The 22,329-nt window shown below is 33.5% G+C and overlaps 1 protein-coding gene across 3 annotated transcripts in view; it reads left to right on the top strand.

The window, feature by feature from the left end:
• LOC114326376 (runt-related transcription factor 3-like) overlaps nucleotides 1-22,329 on the top strand; it is a 339,983-nt gene that overhangs the window by 75,923 nt on the left and 241,731 nt on the right. The window lies entirely within an intron of this gene.

The following is a 22,329-nucleotide window of genomic DNA, read 5'->3' as shown; positions in this document are numbered from 1 at the left end:
CGTGTCGGAGTATAGTTTGGAGAGAACATCTTCTTCTTCTTTACGTGCCATCTCCGCGACGAAGGTTGGCAATCATCATTGCTATTCTCACTTTTGATACTACAGACTGAAAGAGTTCAGTTGAGCTGCATCCAACCATTCTCTGAGATTTCTCAGCCTACATTCTCTGACATTTTTCTCCTACCTATGCTGCGCCTTCCTTGAATCTTTCCCTGCATAATTAATTTTAGGAGTTCATATCTGTCACCACGTGTTATATGGCCCAAGTATTGAAGTTTTCTTATTTTGATGGAATCCAGTATCTCCCTGCTGTTCTGTATTCTCCTTAGTACTTCCTCATTGGTTATTCTGTCTGTCCAGGAGATTCTCAGCATTCTTCGATACGTCCACATCTCAAATGCTTCCAATCTATTGAGGCATTGTTTATTGAGAGTCCATGTCTCCACACCATACAAAAGAACAAAAAATACATAACATTTATGTTATGTTATGTTATGTTATGTTATGTTATGGAGAGAACATAGTTTACAGCTATGTTAAAAAGAAACGGAGAAAACAGCCCTATCTGACTCCAGTTAGTACGTTAAATTCGTCACTGTTGATCCCATTGTGTGTCACGCTGCATTTCGCCTCAGTATACAGTGATTTTTTAATAAAAATTATTTTTTGCAGGATGTTTCTTAGATCTAAAATTTTCCGTATAGAAGTCTGAGATAACGTGTCAAAGGCTCGTGGTGGCACGCTCGAAATTGACAAAAGTTATGTATAGGGGTGTGTTCCATTTAACCAAGTGTTTCATTATTACTCTCACAGTATTAATGTGGTCTATGCAGCAGGATTTTGGACTAAAACCTGCTTGATTAGCTCTAAATTGAACTTTGTTAATCTTTTCAGTATGATGGTCGTGAAAATTTTATTTATGGCGGTAAGCAAGATTATTTCTCTCCAATTTTTGCACAATGTGAGGTGTGTTTTTTTGGAAGCTTAATAATGTTACCTTTTTCCAACCCGCTGAAATGCGGTTTGTTTTCCATACCTCTCGGATTACGGGAAGCAAAAGTTCAGCAGCTAGATGCGGATCAATTTTTAGTATTCCGTCAGCAATGTTATCCATTCCCGGGGACTTGTTGTTTCTCAAAGATTTGATAGCTATTATTACTTACATTTAGTAAGTTTAGTAAGTAATTAACCCGTCTTGGATCTTATAATGTTTAAACAGTTGTGCCCATTTTTTGTCAGTCGTCTATTATAGTAATTTGGTCAAGCTCGCTAGTTCTGTAGTGTTATGCAGCTGTTTCTGCTTGTTTTGCAAGTTCTTTTCATTTTCAAAAATAATATTTTGTCGACAAATAATTTAGTATTCTTGAAGTTGACTTAATTCTTGATTGTTGTGAATCATTTTACGCTTTCCCCTGTTCAGGACTAAAAATGAATAATTCAGTGCGACGTATTTTATTAACCGATTATGTAAATATTTTACTCATTTAGTTGTAAATAATATATTTATTTAATTTTTTCAAAATAATGAAAATTGCTCGCGCACCGACCGACATGACACTAAATCAAAAACAAATGAAATATTTCATTGAATTAACCACTTTAAAATGTTAATCAACGTTTGTGTCGAGGATCACGGGCTTAATACCCCCAAGGATTCTAAACTGCAGTCGAAACTTCTCTGAAGTAAATAAAACCTTAGGATTATCCTTGACAGGAAGTTAACATGGAACTCTCACTTAGATAGTAGAGCTAAAAGTATCTACATATTTTATATTGCCTGTGAACAGTGTCGGCGAACGGTCGGACGCACTTGGGACCTTCGCCCATGGTGGTCTCCTGGATCTACACTACTGTGATTAGAACAAACTAAACCATATTCAGTGGATGGCTTGCCTAAATGTAACAGGTGCCATGAAAACAACACCAACTGCTGCAATGGAGTTACTCATTGGCATCACCCCTTCAGACATATATATCAAAGAGTTGGCGCTCATGCTGATGATGCAATTGCGCTCAGCGGGTGTAAACATATATGTAGGAATGCGACAATTGAGATGCCGTTCCTCGAGGGGTGAGCTGGAGGCACTACCCCTGCTACATACAGGCCATGGAGGCAACTCAATTGAACCTACGTTTGTCTTCGACAAACCCTACAAAATCGAAACAAGACATGGGGAGTCAAATGTGTCAAATGCATATTGCATCTACACCGATGGCTCCAAAATGGAAGAAGGCCCAAGATGCGGGATATACTCCAGATCACTGAACCTTAGTATAAAATGGGGTATGGTAAAAGTGCTAGCGTAGTTCAGACTGATCTGGCAGGTATCTCCTTAGCCGGAAAAGAGATAACCCGGAAAGGTATAGCCGGTAAAACCATAATAATCTGCACAGACAGCAGACAAGCGCTACTAACTCTGAATAGACCATGTGTAATGGAGTGTAATGGGTCACTAGCCTACGCTTAGGATGATAAAAACATCATCCTGAGGTAGGTTAAAGGACACAACGGAAATAAAGGCAACCGCATTGCTGACCAGCTAGCTAGGAAGGCAGCAGGCCTAAGAATCTTAGGATCTGGTGATCTTTTTGGAGGATCTGGTGATCTTTTTGGCTGGTCAACTGCAACAATCGCGGAAATTGCCAAATGTCACTCCCACACGCAAACCGTGAAAAGATAGGAAGAAGGGTCAGGATGTAGACTTGCCAAAGTAACACTAAGGAACCTTGGGAAGTCAGCATCAGAAGAGTACTTGGAATGACCAGGAAAAACCTACGCCTGACAGTTGGATTTTTTAACTGGCCTTTGCCAACTAAGCAAACACCTCCACACACTGGGGCTAGTAGACACACCTCTGCGTAGAAAGTGTGAACGAGATGACGAAACTGTCGAGCGTGTCCTATGTGAATGTCCGGAGTTATCGTCAATACGAGAGTATGCGTTCGGAGAGCCTTGTCCCCTGGCGATTTGTCCGCCTTCCTGGAAATGGCAGGATGGACAATGAGCTAAGGACGACAACCCCCTGGGACAATTGTGGCCTAAGTGCTGTGGGACTTGACTCGCCCTCCCTACTTTACAGATACAGATTCTTGAAATTGATTTAATTCTTGATTGCTGTGAATCATTTTACGCTTTCCCCCGTGCATGACTAAAAATGAATAATTCAGTGCGATGTATTTTATTAACCGATTATTTAAATATTTTACCCATTTAGTTGTAAATAATATATTTGTTTAATTTTTGCAAAATAATGAAAATTGTTCGCCGTTGCACCGACCGACATGACACTAAATCAAAAACAAATGAATTATTTCTCTGAATTAGCCACTTTAAAATTTTAATTAACGTTTGTGGCGAAGTCCATAAATCGAATGACAATATATACGGGATTTATTAAATTTAATTTAATTGAGATATTCATAACATTAATAACGCAAAATGTAAATATTTTTTCGTTTTGATCGCCATCAGGACATACCGCAACGAATCAAATTTATTTTGCGGTCGATGCTCTATTTTCATGTCAAATATTGAAAACTCATACGGGGACAAAATATGCTGGAAGATACATAAAATAGGAACATACACTACTAAAAATTAAATTACTGTAAAACTTGTCAATAATGGCCATTAAAAATGATAGAATTATTGGCCGTTATATAAAGATGGTCGCTATTGTCAGGTTTTGCAGTCACAAATACATAAAAGGTATTTGGAACTTAGTTTATTTTATTGATTAAAGCAAATATAATGTTGTTCTGAAGCTATTTCTTTGTGGCATTTTTATCACTTGGGCGTCGAAACGTTAATAAAATCATTTTTTTGATAAAATTGTGGCCTATTTCCCATTGAAAATAGTTGATTACCAAATATATAATGCTATACATAAACGCAAACTACTAAAACTAAACTACGAGGCATAAGTTACGGATATAACTAAACTTTTGTCTCATCATCTTCGGCCTCTCTCGATCCACTGATGAACGTAGGCCTCCCCTGTTTGTCTCCAAAGTGTTCTATCTTGTGCTTTCTGTATCCAGTTTTTTGTTGTCTTTTGTAAGTCGTCTTGCCATCGTGTTGGTGGTCTTCCTTTGCTACGTTTATCGGCTCTGGGTCTCCACTCAACTAGTTTGCGAGTCCATCTTCCGTCCTTCATTCTGACAACGTGTCGAGCTTATTTCCATTTTAAGTTACAGCTTCTTTCAATGACGTCTATGACTTTGGTCTTAGCTCGTAGATCTTCGTTTTTAATCCTGTCTCGCAGAGTGGCCATTATGATTGATCGCTCCATTTTTCTCTGCACTACTCTTAGTTTGTGTGCGTTTTTCTTTGTGATCGATAATGTTTCTGCACCATAGGTCATCACCGGTAGCACGCATTGGTCGAAAACTTTTTTCTTCATATTAGTTGGAATGTCACTCTTAAAAACGTTCCTAAGAGCTCCGTATGCTGCCCATCCTTGTATTATTCTTCTGGATACTTCGGTTGTTTGATTGTCCTTACCTATCTTAATTTCGTGATCTAGATATATATTTGTCTACCAGTTCTATTTGTTCATTTTATATTTCAAGGTGTTTACTTGGTACTAAGTTCGTCGTATATTTTGTTTTTGTTATATTCATTTTTAAGCCTATTTTATAACAGGCTGTACTAAGTTCTTCCAACCTTTTCTTTATTTGTCCCAAATCGTCTGCAATCAGGACTATATCGTCCGCGTAGCTTAGGTGGTGTAGCATCTCTCCGTCCACATTTATTCCTTTTTCACCCCATTCAAGGGTTTTGATCGCTTTTTCTAGAGCCGATATGAAAAGTTTAGGTGACAACGTATCACCTTGTCGGATTCCTCTTTGAATTTTTATTTGGTTGCTGTTAGCGTGTAGTTGTATCGAGCTTGTCGCATTTTTATAAGATATTACATATTAGCCTCGAATATCGGCTATCAATGCGGCTCTCGTTTGGTGCTTCTATAACACTGTCGAGTTCTACTGAATCAAATGCTTTGTGGAAATCTACGAATTTTAAAACTAAATTTTGTTTTATTGTTTGGAGGTGATCGTTGGTCCAAAGTTTGCTCTGAATCCAGCTTATTCTCTACTTTGATGTAGGTCTAATTTCTTATCTAAACTCGTGGTGATTATTCTCGTGAAAAGTTTATAAAGATGGTTTAACAGACTGATTGGTCGGTAATTTTAAAGACCAGTTTTTTCTCCTTTTTTGCGCAGAAGAATTGTTTTGGCTCTATTCCATTCAGATGGTATGAATTTCTCTGTCTAACATAGATTAAAGAGATCTTTTATTTTTCTCATTAGAGGTTCACCGCCATTCTTAACAGCCTCGATCACTATTCCATCGTCTCCTGGTGATTTATTGGATTTCATTTTATTCATCGCTTGTCTAATTTTACTGAGAGTTATTTCTGGCATGAGTTCAGAGCCTTGATTTAATATTTATTTGCTTATTGCATCTTTTAGCTGTGTGTGGTTGATCCGTCTGCTTTTATAAAGTTCTCCATAGAAGTCTTCTACTATTGTTAAAAGCTCCTCTCTATTTGTTGTTATTTCGCCCTTTTTGTTTTTTAATTTGATGATCTGACTTTTTCCATTATTTAGTTTTCTTCGCAGACTTTTTAGGCCTTTATTAATTTCTATGGTTTGTTCGATTTTTAGTGTATTATACTTTCTAAGTATTTTCTTATTGCTTTCTTGACTTCTCTGTTTTTTCTTTTTTCTTCTCCATTTGGATCATTTCTTTCTGTAATAAATTTATTACATAAATTTTGTCTCGCAAAGTGTTATTTCTAGACTTCTGCCTAGATTTCGGAACACCGGAAATGTTGCTGAACAACAAAGAACAGATCGGTCTAGAATTACCACGGCTCTAGATCACCGATTTGTTACAGTAACTGCGCGAAGGGAGCCTTTTTACTGCACAAAAACTGTCACAAAGCCTTCAAGATGCCACTGGTATCCTTGTTTCCACTCGAACTATTCGAAGACGTCGGAAAACATTTGGTTTGATATCTAGGCGTCCTTTGAGTTGACATGTGTACCAATGACATTACGAAATCAATGTCAAAAATTAGATTGGGCTAGAGCACATTTCAATTGGAGAAATGAGTGGAGAGACAATATTGAGCATATTATTATTCAGTTCCATGCATCCATTGGGGACCAGTATTGGTATCTCGACTGCTCGCCCACATAAATCTGCAGTTGTCAAATAAATTAGAGATTTGCGTGTAATTCCTCATTTGGCATTACCTCCGCGTTTTCCACACCTCAATCCCATTATATAGAGAAGACTTACAGATCGCGTATCACCTCCGCAGAACCTTCAGACACGATTGGAACCGCCGGATATACGATCTTGTCGAACGACACCGCAGTGCCGTGAGTGGCCGGCAGAAAGACATATTTTAATATTTTCTAATGGAACTTCGGAATGTGATGTGGCATTATTCACAAAGAGAAGCACATTTCTATTTTGTTTTTTTTTTCATTTTATTGTCAAATTTGTGCAGCCATCTTGTCATAATCTCCGTTATTAACTATTTTTAATGGGAAATAATCCACAATTTTACTAAAAAAATGATTTTGTTAACGTTTTGACGTCCAAATCGGATGCCGTTGTCAAAATACAAAAAATATTATCTAATATTAAACAAAAATGTTGTTGCTTAGTAAAAAATTCTTCTAATAATTTATTTAATCTGACTCATTTATATCGGCCATTCAGACATATATTATACATTTTAAAGTAGAAGACTTTAAAATGACTTTACTGAAAGATAGTTCATTCGATTACATGAAATCAACCCCAACTCAAGAATATCCGTCACAAAAAAACCATAGCATGTGATCTGTCTTTAAAAAATATTCTTCTTCTTCTTCAAGTGCCGTCTCCTAATCGGAGGTTGGATATCATCATCACTATCTTTACTCTATCCACCGCTGCTCTAAAGAGTTCTATAGAACTGCATCTAAACCAGTCCCTTAAATTCTTTAACCATGACACTCTCCTTCTTCCTATACTCCTTCCGCCTCTTATCTTTCCCTGTATTATCAGTCTTAGCATTTCATATCGCGGTCCCCTCATTACGTGTCCCAGATATTGTAACTTTCTTATTTTTATTGTGTTTATTATTTCGCATTCTTTACCCATTTCTCGCAGTACTTCCGTGTTCGTTTTCCTCTGTGTCCATGCTATTCTAAGCATTCTTCTGTAATACCACATTTCAAATGACTGTAGCTTATTTATGTGTTCTTGCTTTAATGTCCAGCTTTCAAGTCCATATTGTAGTATCGAGACCACGTAGCATCTCAAAGCTCTTGCTCTCAGTTCTAAGCTAAGGTCTTTATTGCAGAGAACTGTTTTCATTTTTACAAACGCATTTCTTGCTATTTCTATCCTGGTCCTTATTTCTGTTGTTTGATCATTTTTCTCTGAAATCCAGGTTCCTAGGTATTTGTATTTATCAACCCTTTCTATCGGTACATTTCCCAAATGTATGCTTGTTTGTATGTTTGTTTTCTTAGTTATTATCATGTATTTGGTCTTTTTTATATTCATTTTTAGTCCATATTCTTTACAGAAATTGTTTGTTTTGTTCAGTAGTAGTTGGAGTTGTTCAGCAGAGCTTGCTATAATCACGGTGTCATCTGCATATCTTATGTTGTTAATAGATCTTCCGTTAATTATTATTCCTTCACTTTGAGATAGCAATGCTTCTTCAAAAATGGCTTCACTATATGCATTAAAGAGTAATGGAGACATAATACATCCCTGCCGAACTCCTCTCCTGATTTCAATTTCTGGACTGGGTTCGTTATCTATTACAATTTGTGCTCTTTGATTCCAGTAAAGGTTTGTTATTATTCGTAAGTCCCTTTTGTCTATGTTTTTTGTCTTTAGAATTTGGACTAATTTTTCATGTCTTACTTTGTCAAAAGCCTTCTCAAAATCAACGTAACAAACATGCACATCCACATTTATGTCCATGCATCTTTGAGCTAACACATTAAAAGCAAATAACGCCTCTCTGGTTCCTAGTCCGTTTCTGAACCCAAACTGACTATCATCTATTCCTTCTTCTAGTTTTTTGTTTATACGACCATGTATTATTTTCAAGAATAATTTGAGAATGTGACTTATTAATGATATTGTTCTGTATTCACTGCAATCTTTAGCGTTTGTATTTTTAGGGATAGCACAAAAGGTTGAGAGTAACCATTGTTTTGGTATGTTTCCTGTTTTGTACACTGTGTTAAACAAGTCTACGATAATGTCTAAGGTTTCATCATTTATACATTTTAAGCTTTCTACTGGGATTTGGTCTGGACCTACTGCTTTACCATTTTTGCTGTTTTTTAATGCCGATTTAATTTCTTCTTTTAATATCTTCAAAACCGTATCATCTTCTACTTCGACTTCCATCTGCTCTGTTCTATTGTCTTTGAACAATTCATTTATGTATTCTGTCCATCTCTTTAATTTTTCGTTAGTACTCAACACAAGTTTCCCATCTGTATCTTTTAGTATTCCCGGCTTTCTTTTTCTGTTGATCTGCGTTAATTCCTTAATTTTTTTATGTGTGTTAAAATTATCATGTCTTTTCTGGTGTTCTTCTATTTCTGCGCATTGTTCTTTTAACCACTGTTCTTTAGCCTGTTTAATTTTGGATTTTATTTGTTTATCCACATTTTTGTACATCTGATTATCTTTGTTTTTATGCTGACGTCTTTCTTCCATTAAATCTAAGATTTCCTCCGTCATCCATTGTTTCTTTTTGTATCTGGTTGGTGTAAGAATTTCTTTTTGACATTTATCTATTTCTGTCTTTATTAATAACCATTTTGTCTCTGTTTCAGTATTTTGTTGGATTTGTTCTTTAACATTCATTAAACGGTTATTAATTTCATCTGTCAGGCGTTGTTTTATGAGTGGGTTTCTTAGTTTACTTGTGTCGATTTTTACATCTGTTGTTCTGCGTTTTATTATTTTCATTTTGAGCCTAATTTTGGTCACTACTGGATTGTGATCTGATCCTATGTCGGCACCTGGATAGGTTTTTGAAGATATAATTGCGTTCTTGTATCTTTGTCTAATCAATACATAATCTATTTGGTTTCTTACAATTCTCCCTTCTTGATCTGCTGGTGACTTACAGGTATATAGTCTTCTCTTTGGCATTTTAAACAATGTATTAGTTATGACAAAATTATTGTTTTGGCAAAATTCGATAAGCCTGTCACCTCTTTCGTTTCTGTTGCCCAGACCATATCCTCCTGTACATTCTTCTACTTTTTCGTCTCCAACCTTTGCGTTAAAATCTCCCGTTATAATTGTAACATCCTGCGTTTTAATGGATTTTAAAATATTGTCTAGGTCTTCGTAGAAAGTTTCAATATCGCTCTCTGGTTTGACCGCAAAATATTGGCAACCCATAAATATTGACAATATAATTTTAAAGTTTTCTACTTTAAAATGTTAAATAAATGTCTGAATTGTCGATATAAATGAGTCGTATTAAATAAATTATTAGAAGAATTTTTTACTAAGCAACAACATTTTTGTTTAATATTAATATTTTTTGTATTTTGAGAACGACATCCGATTTGGACGTCGAAACGTTAATAAAATAATTTTTTTAGTGAAATTGTGGCTGGCTTATTTCTCATTAAAAATAGTTAATTGCAAAAATGCCACAAGAAAATAGCTTCAGAACAACAATAATTTCTGTTGCTATGTAAGCCTTATTGTTAGAAACCTATTCTAAGGGCCGGTTGTTCGAACGGTAATCAAAAATGATCATTATCAAATATTTAATTACTGTCACCAACTGTCAATGTCAACTTTGTTTGGGTTGCTGAAAACATAATTATGAATTACAATTATGAAATTAGTTAATCAATTATGTTAATAATTGTTATGTTAATTGATTAACTAATCTCATAATTATAATCAATTATGTTTTCAGCAACCTAATCAAAGTTGACATTGACAGTTGGGACAGTAATTAAATATTTGATAGTGATCATTGTTGATTAGCGTTCGAACAACCGGCCCTAAGAGTAATTTGTCAATATGACGATTACCCTTAAAACAGTGGAGATTTTTACATTTTCCAATTACTACTGGATCTTCTTTCCAACCGTCCAAATATGCACATAACAAAATAGCCAAACGTTGTTTTGCTGCCTTCTTTCCTGCACATTTTTCATTTTTTAAAACAAAAATTTTAAAGCACGAAAATCCTTTTTCGTGTGCATTAAATATACATCTCATGGAGAATAATTCCTTAATATCAATTGAACCTTAATTTTCCAGTCCTCTATGTCGTCCAAATTAACCTCTGCAGACTCACCACAAATTGATTTAAAGGTGACTATGACGCTTGCAGAAACTTTCCAACCATCCATTTGATGCTGCAAAATTTTCCATCTTCAGACTGCTTGCTGCTTCGAGTCCTTTTTCTTTAAGTACCGGCCCAGATATTGACATCTGGAATTCTGGAATCGCTTTATTGTAGACGACTTGATCCACTGCCAATCCTTCTAACTTCGGAAACTTTTCTTTTTGCTCCAAGTTAACACCTTCCTCAACATTCTTTTTAACTCCTTCTTCTTCTTCTTCTTCTTCTTCTTCTTCTTCTTCTTCTTCTTCTTCTTCTTCTTCTTCTTATTCTTCTTCTTCTTGTTCCTTCTTGTATCTAGGCGTTAAAGCCTATTTCTTCTTCAATATTAGCCTCCTAAATTGTTTCCGGACGAAGAAGTATCCTCTGCCATTCTACTAATGTATTCATTCCACTCCTGTTTCCGTTTTGTCACCTATCCATTGATGTCTTCTACATTGCATGATCTTCTTATGTTTTTGCTTCTCTCCCTATCCAACAGACTTTTCCCTGATATTCTTCGAAGTATTTTCATCTCTGTTGTTTCTAGTAGTCATCTTGTTTTAGATGTGTCAGGTCTTGCCTCCGCAGTGTATGTCAATATAGGTCTACTTGCTGCTTTTTTGTCTTGTCTTAGGTGTTTGTTCTTCCAAACTGTGCCATTAAGAGATACGGCCGCTTTACTTGTTTTTCGCACTTCCTCTTCAACATCTAAATAAATGGTTATATATATTCCCAGAAATCTAAATCTTGCTTCTTCTTCTTCTTCTTATTCTTCTTCTTTAAGTACCGTGCCCAAATTTTAGGTGTGGGTAGCTTCCATGACAATTTGCCGATATCGTTCTCGATCGTAATAGTTGATTTGCTGATAAGCCAGTCCATTGACGAAGGTTTCGGAGCCATGAATATTTCTTCCTACCAATTCCTCTTTTCCGTCGATTTTTCCATTGAGTATTAATTGCAGCATACTGTATCTGCTACCTCTCATTATATCCCCGAGATATTCAAGTTTTCTCTTTTTTATCATCTTGATTAAGTCACCTTCGCCTTGACCTACTTTGTTTAAGACTTCTCTGTTTGAAATGCGTTGAACCTGAACCCAAGATATTCTGAGCATTCTACGAAATGACCACATCTCGAAGGCTTCTAACTTGTTCATCATGTTAACCTTCATGATCCAGGTTTCACATCCATACAGTAATACAGGATACACATCACATTTTAGGAACTTGATTCTTAGTTGTAAATTCAGCTGAGAGTTGCTCAGAACAGATCTAAGTTTCATAAATGCTCTTCTTGCAATTTCTATACGAGTTTTAATTTCTTCTTCCGGATTTAGTGTCTCGTTTATCCAACATCCTAGGTATTTAAAATGGTTAACTTTTGTTAATGGTTCATTATTGAGAATTAGTGGCATAGGGTCGACGTCTTGTTTGCTAACCACAAGTAACTTTGTCTTTGTTGTCTTGCTTCCTGCTTTATTATTTTCCCATCAATTTAGTTTTTACATCGTAGTGGGTATTTAGATGTTGTCATACATTTGGTTTTTTCTGCTGATATTATCATAACTTTTTTTAACTCACTTTTACTTTTTATAATATCTTTAATTTTGAGTTTTTCAAACTCCACATTTTTCGGCCAACTTTTGTCTTTTTGCGACAAACGTTTCCTCTTTTGCGACATTTTATTATAACAACTTAAGAACCTTTCGAACACGGAAAAAAATTTTAAACTAACTAAATATTATCAGAAAGACCTACCCTAATGATGCAGGTTTTATTTCATTTCTTTTTAAGTGGATAGCATACGCAAAAGATTTGGATATATTCATCAACAAATAGACAAAAATATTTTAGCCGGTATTAACAGGTAAACTTCTAAGATATGAGCTTTAAAAATTTGAGAATATTTAGAGCGGTTTTGGAAATTTTGAAATTGGCTGTTAGTTAGTAGATACCGCTAGTTTCAACAGTAATACTCGTGGCCGCTTTTGACAGGTGGCCGTTGATACAGGTTTGACTTTATTTCTTTGTTAGATCTTTCGCAAAAATATAGATACTTATCTCGTGTTTTGATCTTCTCAAAGTTATAAAAATGTAAAAATAAAATTATATCTCGATATAATCCAAAGTCTGAAATAAATGGTTTATCAATCTATCGACAAAAAGTTCCTCAGAAAAGTAATAATTAAGCTAATAAATTTATTCAATACATCTATTAGACTTATAATTTTAGATTATTATATATTAGACTTATATTATTAAGTACTTCCCAAGATTCTAAAAAGGTATCGGAAATAACTATGATAGCGAAATCTGGGAAACCGTCAAATGAGAGGCCGTCATATTGGCCAATATCGGTATTACCAATTATTTCAAAGTTGTTTGAAAAACTATTAAAAAGACTAAAACCTATAATAGAACAAAAATGTTGTTCTGAAGCTATTTCCTTGTGGCATCTTATGCAATTTACTATTTTATTTAGGAATAAGCCACAATTTAAGTTTGAAATTAAATTTATTTGACGTTTCGACTTCACTTCCGATATCGTTATCAAAATACATATTTTATACATATTTTATATCTCTGTGTACCATTTGGGCCTATTTCTTCATCTGCTGTTACAGTACACCTACTATATACCAGAGTACTAAACATATACCAGTACGATATACCAGTACATATTTAGCTGTTGATAACGATGATGATGATACTAAAGCAAAAGAAAAATTGCAAGGAACGCTCAACGAGGTTTATGCATTGATTAAGAAGTGGCGTATCAAACTTAATGAGACCAAATCAATACACGTATACTTTACCTACAAAATAAAAATAAACAAAACACCAATTGTATTACATTGCACTGTTGTTCTGAAGCTATTTTCTTGTGGCATTTTTGCAATTAACTATTTTTAATGGGAAATAAGCCACAATTTTACTAAAAAAATGATTTTATTAACGTTTCGACGTCCAATTCGGATGCCGTTGTCAAAATACAAAAAAATATTAATATTAAACAAAAATGTTGCTGCTTAGTAAAGAATTCTTCCAATAATTTATTTAATCTGACTCATTTATATCGGCAATTCAGACATATTATATACATTTTAAAGTAGAAGACTTTAAAATGATATTGCCAATATTTATGAGTTGCGTTCCTGGGAGTGTAGTAAAGTTCCCAAGATATTTCTGCAAAAATAAGGTTTGACTCACTATAACCAACCCTAAACAAATTCGTATCGTTTTTTTTTTTAATTAAAAAAATTGGAAGTTCTGATAGACTAACCAACCATTATTATTGCCAAATTTACATAGATGAATTATTCTGATTTCGCATTTTTTGTTTCAACAATTCTGTTGAAAAATATCAAATTTCTCATTGTTCTTCTATTTTTAAAGTCGAGGCTGTTGCTATACAGAAAGCACTAACTTGGTGCGTCTCTAAATTATTGTGAGAACATTGTAATAATCTCAGACTCTCAGGAGTCCCAGGCAATATTTTACAAGCTACACACACCCAAAGTTATATGAAATCACCATGTATTTCAAAGTAATATTTATTTCTTTTGAAAAAACTAGTTATTGTTGCGAAGAATAAAGGTTTTCATTGAAAATAAACAAATATATAAGACAATCGGATAGTACAGCTGGGTACGGTATAGGTTATTTGCTTGAGTTGCAAATTGAACGAAAATATATAAACTGACTTTTGCGTCCAAAAACAAAAAATGCCTGATATGGGGTTATAGAACTTACAACGAGGAAAGATTATTGGTCTTGTGGAGAAAGTAATGTTCTCAGAGGGACATAGCTGTAGAGGTAGACGTAATACCAAAACCAATGCTAGGTAACAGGAACTAGGAAAGCTCAAAAATAAAGCAAGGGAAAGTCGCCAGAAGTAATAACGGCTCTCCAAGATCGTTTAGTTGTCCAATCAGCTGGAAGACACCCAACCATTTCTCACCTGCAGCTCCAAAGGCAGCTTTTGGAAGCTACATGTGTAACTGTTTCAGTTGATACGATAAGAAGAAGAGTTCGCACCAAGAAGTATACAGTAGGAGACAGTTATGGGTTCCCGAGTTATCCAGGCAGCAAAAGATTGATCGCCTAAATTGGTGTCTTCACCACCAAAACTGGAACATTGGGAATTGACAAAATGTGCTATTTTCAAAAAGAGTCAGGATTTGTGTAAAATCAGATGACCCATGTAATCGTGTACTTAAAGGTCGAGGAAGACAAGCAAGAACAAAAAACTGTCAGATCTGTTCACAAATATACAAGGGGAAGTGTAATGTTCTGGAGAGGAATTGTGATCCGTAAAAAAACTCCTTTAATTTTCATCCAATTAACTTTAACTGCTCACAGGTATGTTGATAACCTGTAGTCAGACTCTGGAGAGGTGCAACAGGAGAAAATTTAATTTTATTTCATGATAATGGACCTCTACATACCATTAGAGTGACTACAGCCATCATTGAAACAGAAGGTTACCCTTGTTTGGAGTGGCCTGCTTGCTCACCCGAGCTTAATCCTATAGAGTATTTGTGGGATATGCTTAAAAGAAAAATTAGAGCTCGCCGGGATAATCCCCAAAACACCGCACGGCTAGTACAAGCTGCTCTTAAAGGATGGAGCGACCTACCACAACAAAATGTTGATAATTTGATTAGGAGCGTGCCCACGCAAACTGAAGCTTGCATAAGGACTAGAGATAATAACACTGACTACCATAAAACACAAAAAAAAATAAAAAAAATTTAAACATTACCCGTTTTACATTGAAATTTTGTATGCTATTGACTTTAAAACAACTACTTCCAATAATTGAAAGTTTTAATATTTGTTTGTTAAATACTTTATTGTTTTATTTAATTGTTATGTATTTGTTATTAAATTGCTTTAAAATAAATATTGTTTGACTTCGCGTGTTTGTTTTTTTAAATTCGCACGAAATAGTAAGAAATATCAGATGATTCCATATAAGTCAGGGTGTGTGTATTTGTAGCCATCCATTGGATAATTTCCAAAACTGCATTATCCTTGATATCAAAAAATTATTACATGAACTAAAATTCACAAAAAAAACAGTTACTCTACTCTGGGTTAAAGGACACAGTAGAGTAATTGGAAACAAAATAGTGGAAAATGGCAAAAAATACATCTCACATAATCAGAAATTACAAACATTTTAGATTACAAACGTTACAAACATTAAAGGGATTCAGAAGACATCAAGAAACCATTACATTTCTATTCATCCATTATTACCAAACAATATTTCTCATTTTTTAATAAAACTATATTATAATAAAGTACATTCCACGTCCACGTTGATAACTTGACTCGGCTAAAACTTAAACATGGACTTTTTACACAGCATCTTCATAGTATGTACAATTTTCAGCTTGCTATTAATAAACTTTTTTTTGATACGCGTGATCCTGGCTTACAAGTTTATAAACGATTTTATAATTCAACATTAGCGAGCGGAAAACGCGTTCCAAGATTTCGACTTTAATTTTGAATATTTTGTCGAGACATTTGGCACACACATTCGTACAGAGCCCTATTTGAGAAATATGTTAGTATGTGAAAATTACTCTATAATTAAATAAAATATTGCAAAAACAAGCCTGTACCGCCATTAGAAGAACAAAAAAAATTTTTTTTTCAAATAAACTTTTTTTATCCCATGGTTAGATTTTGTGTCACATTGGAGCTACTAAAAATCGATTATCTATAACAAGAAATCGCACTTGACTGACTTGGCAACATTTAGCGCACCTATGAGTATAATAATTATTGTTTTTGATAGTATAATGATAATGTCACTGTCACTGTCGTACTGCCGACGCACTGTTTGCCGCACTGTTGAAAGTTCCCAGAACTTCGAAAAACAAAAATATTGATGACGCGCTAGTGTTGCCTCTTAAGATAAAAATTTAAACACTATCTAAATAAAAACGCATTTTTTATAATCTTGTAGTATCATTGTAATGAAAAATATAGTGAAATGTCTTTTTATAGAATCTTTTCGAGTATTTTATAAATTTAGGCAATTTTATGTCATTTTGTAAGTTATTACGATTTTATAAATATTTTACAATAGTTCGACTAACAATACGTTTACTTTTACCAATGAAATACCGTTTTGTGTAGAAAAAATGGTGCATGCATATGTCGATATAATTAGACACATGTTTTTTTCCTTTCTCAGTTCAATGATTGATATTTTTTGGAATAAATAGTCAATAAGCGAGACTACAATGAGAATACATTTGAATGAAAATTCGCCTTATTGAACAGTTGATTTAGGGTTAGGGTGTATTTACACCCCGGAGTAAAATATATTTTTTCAATTGGTATAATTTTCTGCACGCAACTATCTTGTATTGGGTTCGATTTTTTTTCGTTTGTAGGTGTATTAGTGTAAGGTTTTAAATTACTTTAGGATTTGGGAAACTATGATAAAAGGACTATGTGAGTACCTACCTATTTTTTAATAGTAAATTCTGCTTAGTACTATCTTCTTTTTCTTCTTCTTCTTCTTCTTCTTCTTCTTCTTCTTCTTCTTCTTCTTCTTCTTCTTCTTTTTCTTCCTCTTTATAAGTAATTCTGCTTGTTCATTGGCGCATTGATATCCCTATAGAAGGTGGTCACTCCATCTTTTGCGCTGTCGTCGGATACTTCTTCTACCGATTGGTGATTTATCTCTTCATCTTCTACTTTTATTTTTATTGTGTTATTCTAGTACATATTTTTGATAGTTTTAATTATTTGTAGGGGTATCTCTCCTGCGTAGAATAAATGAATAACGTCCTTTAATTTAACCTCATCCTCATCCTGACTAATGCCTTCTTAAAGTCCACGAAACACACAAGGAACAACCGAGCAATTTATAGCATATTATGTGTTACAAGTATTGTGGTTTATCATTTTTTCTGTGTTTTACATTAAAAAAAATCATATTCCAAATAAAGGTGATTTTTGTCACCGATATTTTTTGTTCTTTTTAATATTATACGAAAAACCGAATTCAATATTATTTTCCTTTATTCAAGACTCTTTTTATCTATTAGGGCTATTTTGAAAGTTTTCTTGCTATAATGACATCACTTATTCAGTTGGAAGTACATATGTCGAAGAAATGAATTCAAATGTGTAATGTGTGTCTTATTTAACACTTGTCAAACATGTCAAAAACATAGAAACACTTAAGTATCACATTACTTTTGGTAAAATTGTATACCACTTGTCGCTTATATGCATAATAATATATCCTCAGGGACAGCGGCTTTTAATATCATCATTTCGCAATTATCACCACTAACAATCCCATTGAGATAACGTCATTTTCCATAACTAACATTATCATCCTGTGTACCTATTTACGGAAGTTATTAAGCCCTCCATGCATCATTTCCTCCCTCCGATCACCCCTTCCCTCACCGGAGCGCCCCATTAATACTAAATTATTTGTAGAATTTTCCGTTTACTGATGGCTCGACATCTGTTAATGATTTGTCCTAATTAACTCACACCACAACACCTATAGTGGAGGTTGTAGACTGCCATGGCTTGGCACTATTCACCGAGACTGGTCCCCTTGCCCCTGCATATTGTATTTAGCCCTTCGCTGCATTACATTACATTACACATCACTTCTGTTATAATATATTATGTGATAATACTTTGATGGTTTGCTTTTAATCACCATTAAGTACGTGGAACAGACAAATTAGTTTTAAGCCGTATACGTGACAGTAGTGTAGTTCTAACTTATTTTGATTACATTGAAAAAGTTTAAAACAGTTTGAAAATTAAAAATAATACGTTTTACAATAGGTTAAAAAATAATAACGACAAAAATAAAAATTAAAAAACGACTATTTTATGTTATTTATCCTTTTACATTATATTATACTATTATCTACTTTTTATATTACATACTTATCTCCTGACTGTCTTTTGCTTGTATGTCTGTTCTCTTTCTCCTCTTCTTCAAAAATATATGATTTTTTTATTTTGTCATTAACCTCATTATATGGACGTCATACATATTATAGTCCATTTACTCACAGTTTTTGCTCCAAATTTTGCAGAACCGCTTGGATTGACATACAATTTGGTATACACATAGCTAACACGTCAAAGAAAAAAAGTTATATTGTGCCGATATGTGCTTTTGCCCTGGAGGTGAGTATCATCCCTTCTCGTGGAGATATACGTTCAAAATAAGTTCGAAAGTGGATGGGCTGACTACTTCTTAGCAACTTTTGTTCTATAGCGTTTTTTTTTCACTAAGTCAATACTTTTCGAATTATTTGCGAGTGAATATGTTCATTTTTCAAAAAAAACATTAGCATTAGATGTTTAAACATAAAAAAATTATTAGAAGTTTTTTCGCAAATAACTTAAAAAAAGTAAGCATTTTATCGAAAAAACAATTCTTATCAAAAATATAGCTTATAAAAAATTGGGAAAAATGGGGCAAGCATGAAGCCTCTAGAACTAGTATACGCAGGGTTGTAGCTAATAAAAAGTAGGTTCATATTTGTCAAATTCCAAATCGAATATTTCAACGTGAAGTAATAAAAAAAAGGAAGCACTTTTTGGGGAAAACTCCTTACAATATTTTACTTAAAGTGTTAAAAAAAATCTTTATTTTTGTTTATTAAAATATTTCTAGCATTAAAAGTAGCATTAAAAGCAAGTTACGCTCAAACGAAAGATGGCCCCTTTTCTTTTGGTAAAAAAAGTCAGGAAAATCACTCCCTAATTAGCATCTTAAATGAAATTAATCAGTACCGTTTCACAAGTTGCTTTACTTATGTTTTATTTATATGATCTGTAAGTTTCATCGGTTCAAAGTGCCTATTTTGAAAAAAAAATTTAAAGTAAAATTATTTAATTTTTAGTTATGAACAAATGTTGTTTTTTCAAAATAACTTAAAATTTATTAGTGATATCAAAAATCTCAAAGAGTAAAAAAATGTAGGTTTTGCTTTATGAATATTTTGATTTTTTTACGACAGCCCTTTCAAAAATAAGCACTTTGAACCGATAAAACTCACAGATCTTATAAAATCTACATAAACGAGTAAAGGAACTTGTAAAGCAGTAACGATTAATTTCACTTATTAGGAGGTGATTTTCACGATTTTTTTACCAAAAAAAGGGATCAACTTTATTTTGGGCATAACTGGCTTACTTTTGATGCGAGAAACTTTTTAAAAAACAAAAATAAATAATTTAAAAAGGTGAAATGAGTTTTCCCTAAACAATGCTTAATTTTTAGTATTTTCACGTTGAAATATTTGATTTTCAATTTGACGAATATGACCCTATGTTTCATTAGCTACAACTCTGTCTAGAGACCTCATAATATATAGATACACTATTTTTTGCACTTTCTTATAATGTATATCTTTGCTAAGAATATTTTTTTCGATAAAATGTTTACTTTTTGAGTTATTTGCGACAAACCGTCTAAAATCCTTTTTTTTGTTGAAACATGGACATATTCACTCACAAATAACTCGAAAAGTATTAAACTTAGTGAAAAAACGCTATAGAATGAAAGTTGCTTAGAATTTAGTCAGTTTATCCATTTTTGGGCTTATTTTGAACGTATATTTTTTCACCCCCAAAATGGGATGAAACTCACCCCCATCGCAAAAGCACACATCTGCACAATATCCCTTTTTTCTTTGACATGTTAGCTATGCGTATGCCAAATTTGATGTCAGTCCAACGGTTTTTGAAATTTGGAGGTATTACAATATTTTACCGTGAGTAAATGGACTATTATTATTAAAACATTAGAAACATTAAAAACACTACATATTATAATCCATAAAAATTGTACAATACCATTATAATCCTAAAATAAAAAAAAACGAATTTTACATAAAATCTGTGACGTATAAAATAAATCAGTTAATTAACATAGTCAACGAGTTTATTCTTAAAAATAAAGACTCGTTCAAATCACCCCTGTTGAGCTGCCCCACCCCCACTATTTATGAGCTTTCATATTCCGCAAATTAAAAATTTTGAGCTCGTTACACTGAACAGGAATTTAATATTTTAGTGGGGGGCTGAGTCGCCCCCCCCTACTTAAAAATAGGGATATTGAAACCACCAATTTTAGATGAAATGATTTCATCTAAAATTGGTGGAGGAAGTAGTCAAACCAATGGGCGCCGTAAATTATCGCGCCGTAAAAAATCGCCCGTGTGGCCAAAGCCTTAGTGTGTGCAGATCCCGATTTTTTTAAGAAACGTATGGATTTCTGACGAAAGTCACATTCACCTCAACGATTCATGGCATCCCTCACCTTCATGGCATTATGGTAGAATTGTTGGATTATGTTAGTGTAGCAATGGTCTATTCGACATTCTGCCAATCTGTAAAGTAGCATGTAAAATGTGCTTTCGTGATTTAGCATCTCTAAATAACGATGTAGTCGATTTTCCGTAACATGGTCTAAGATTTTTCAGGTATCATGTTCTTCTTCTACCAGGATCACGTTTACCCTGGATCTTTCTGTGAATGATCAAATGCAAAAGTTCATATTTTCATCAATTGCAGTTTGGAAATTAGTGTATGTTCGATTAACAAGCTGTTTAAGGGTTCCCGAAATATGTTTGGAGTCATTTGAAGACCTGTAAATTTTATCTTATTTCTATTGTCTTTTTGTTAAAGTTACATTGCCTATTCTATCCTCAAAACATCTCAAACATAGTTTACCTTTCAACATTTATCATACCGGGTGTCCACTTATATTTTCCCCCATTTTAACTGCCTTTAACTTCTAAACTGCTCAAGATAAAAATATGCAGTTTTCGCTGAAATGTTTTATTTTAGTAAAAGTTTTGTCTGAATGGATTGAATTTTTTATATCGCTTTCAAATACGAAAAAAAGGCGGATTTTTGAAAAAAACGTTGTTGACTTTTTTTTAATGGAACACCCACTAAACATTTTTAATTCTCGTTTTAAAAATTAACTGTTCACTCATTTGACAACCGATTTTAAAAAAATTTATATCGCTGGATAGGTAAATTACCGTTTTTTTTTCAAGTTACAAAAAAATATAATGGGTGTTTTAATAAAAAAATCAACAACGTTTTTTTTCCAAAAATCCGCCATTTTTTATTTAAAAGCGATATAAAAAGTGGTCATTTACCTAAAATCTTGAGAAACCGATCATTTACCTATCCAGCGATATAAGTTTTTTAAAATCGGTTGTCAAATGAGTGAGCAATTAATTTTTAAAATGAGAGATGCAATGTGGAAGTCACATAACATAATATCAATTTGCTTAGTTATGTTATTTAGGTATGTGATATCCACGTTGCACCTCTCATTTTAAAAATTAATTACTCAGTGATTTGACAAACGATTTTGAAAAACTTTATATCGCTGGATAGGTGAATTGCCTTTCTTTCAATTTACAAAAAAATATACTGGGTGTTCCATTAAAAAAAAGTCAACAACGTTTTTTTCAAAAATCCGCCAAAAAATTAAATCCATTCAGACAAAACTTTTACTGAAATAAAACATTTTAGCGGAAACCGCATATTTCTATCTTGAGCCGTTTAGAAGTTATAGGCAGTTAAAATGGGGGAAAATATAAGTGGACACCCGGTATTTTTCGTGGGTGTCCTATTGACGTTCTATAATTTGATCATTTTTTGTTCTCTATAATAATTTTCTTTCCTCTATTTGTTGTCTTTTGTTGATTTTATTCTCTTCTAGTTTATTGACTAATACTTAATAATTAATAAGTAATTGAAAATGTAGTTTCATAAATTGTTTACCTGCCAATAAGATTTTCATTTTAAAGGTACAAAAGTGCAAAGGTCTGTTAATTGTCGTATAAATAATTGTAGGTATTTCTAAAAACTTGGACCTCAGAACAAGTTCTCAATTTAAT

Source organism: Diabrotica virgifera, chromosome 1 (assembly GCF_917563875.1).
Source record: "Diabrotica virgifera virgifera chromosome 1, PGI_DIABVI_V3a".
NCBI classification, from domain to species: Eukaryota; Metazoa; Arthropoda; class Insecta; order Coleoptera; family Chrysomelidae; genus Diabrotica; species Diabrotica virgifera.
Note: the sequence above shows the minus strand (reverse complement) of the source record. Positions and strands in the feature narration are given on the sequence as shown.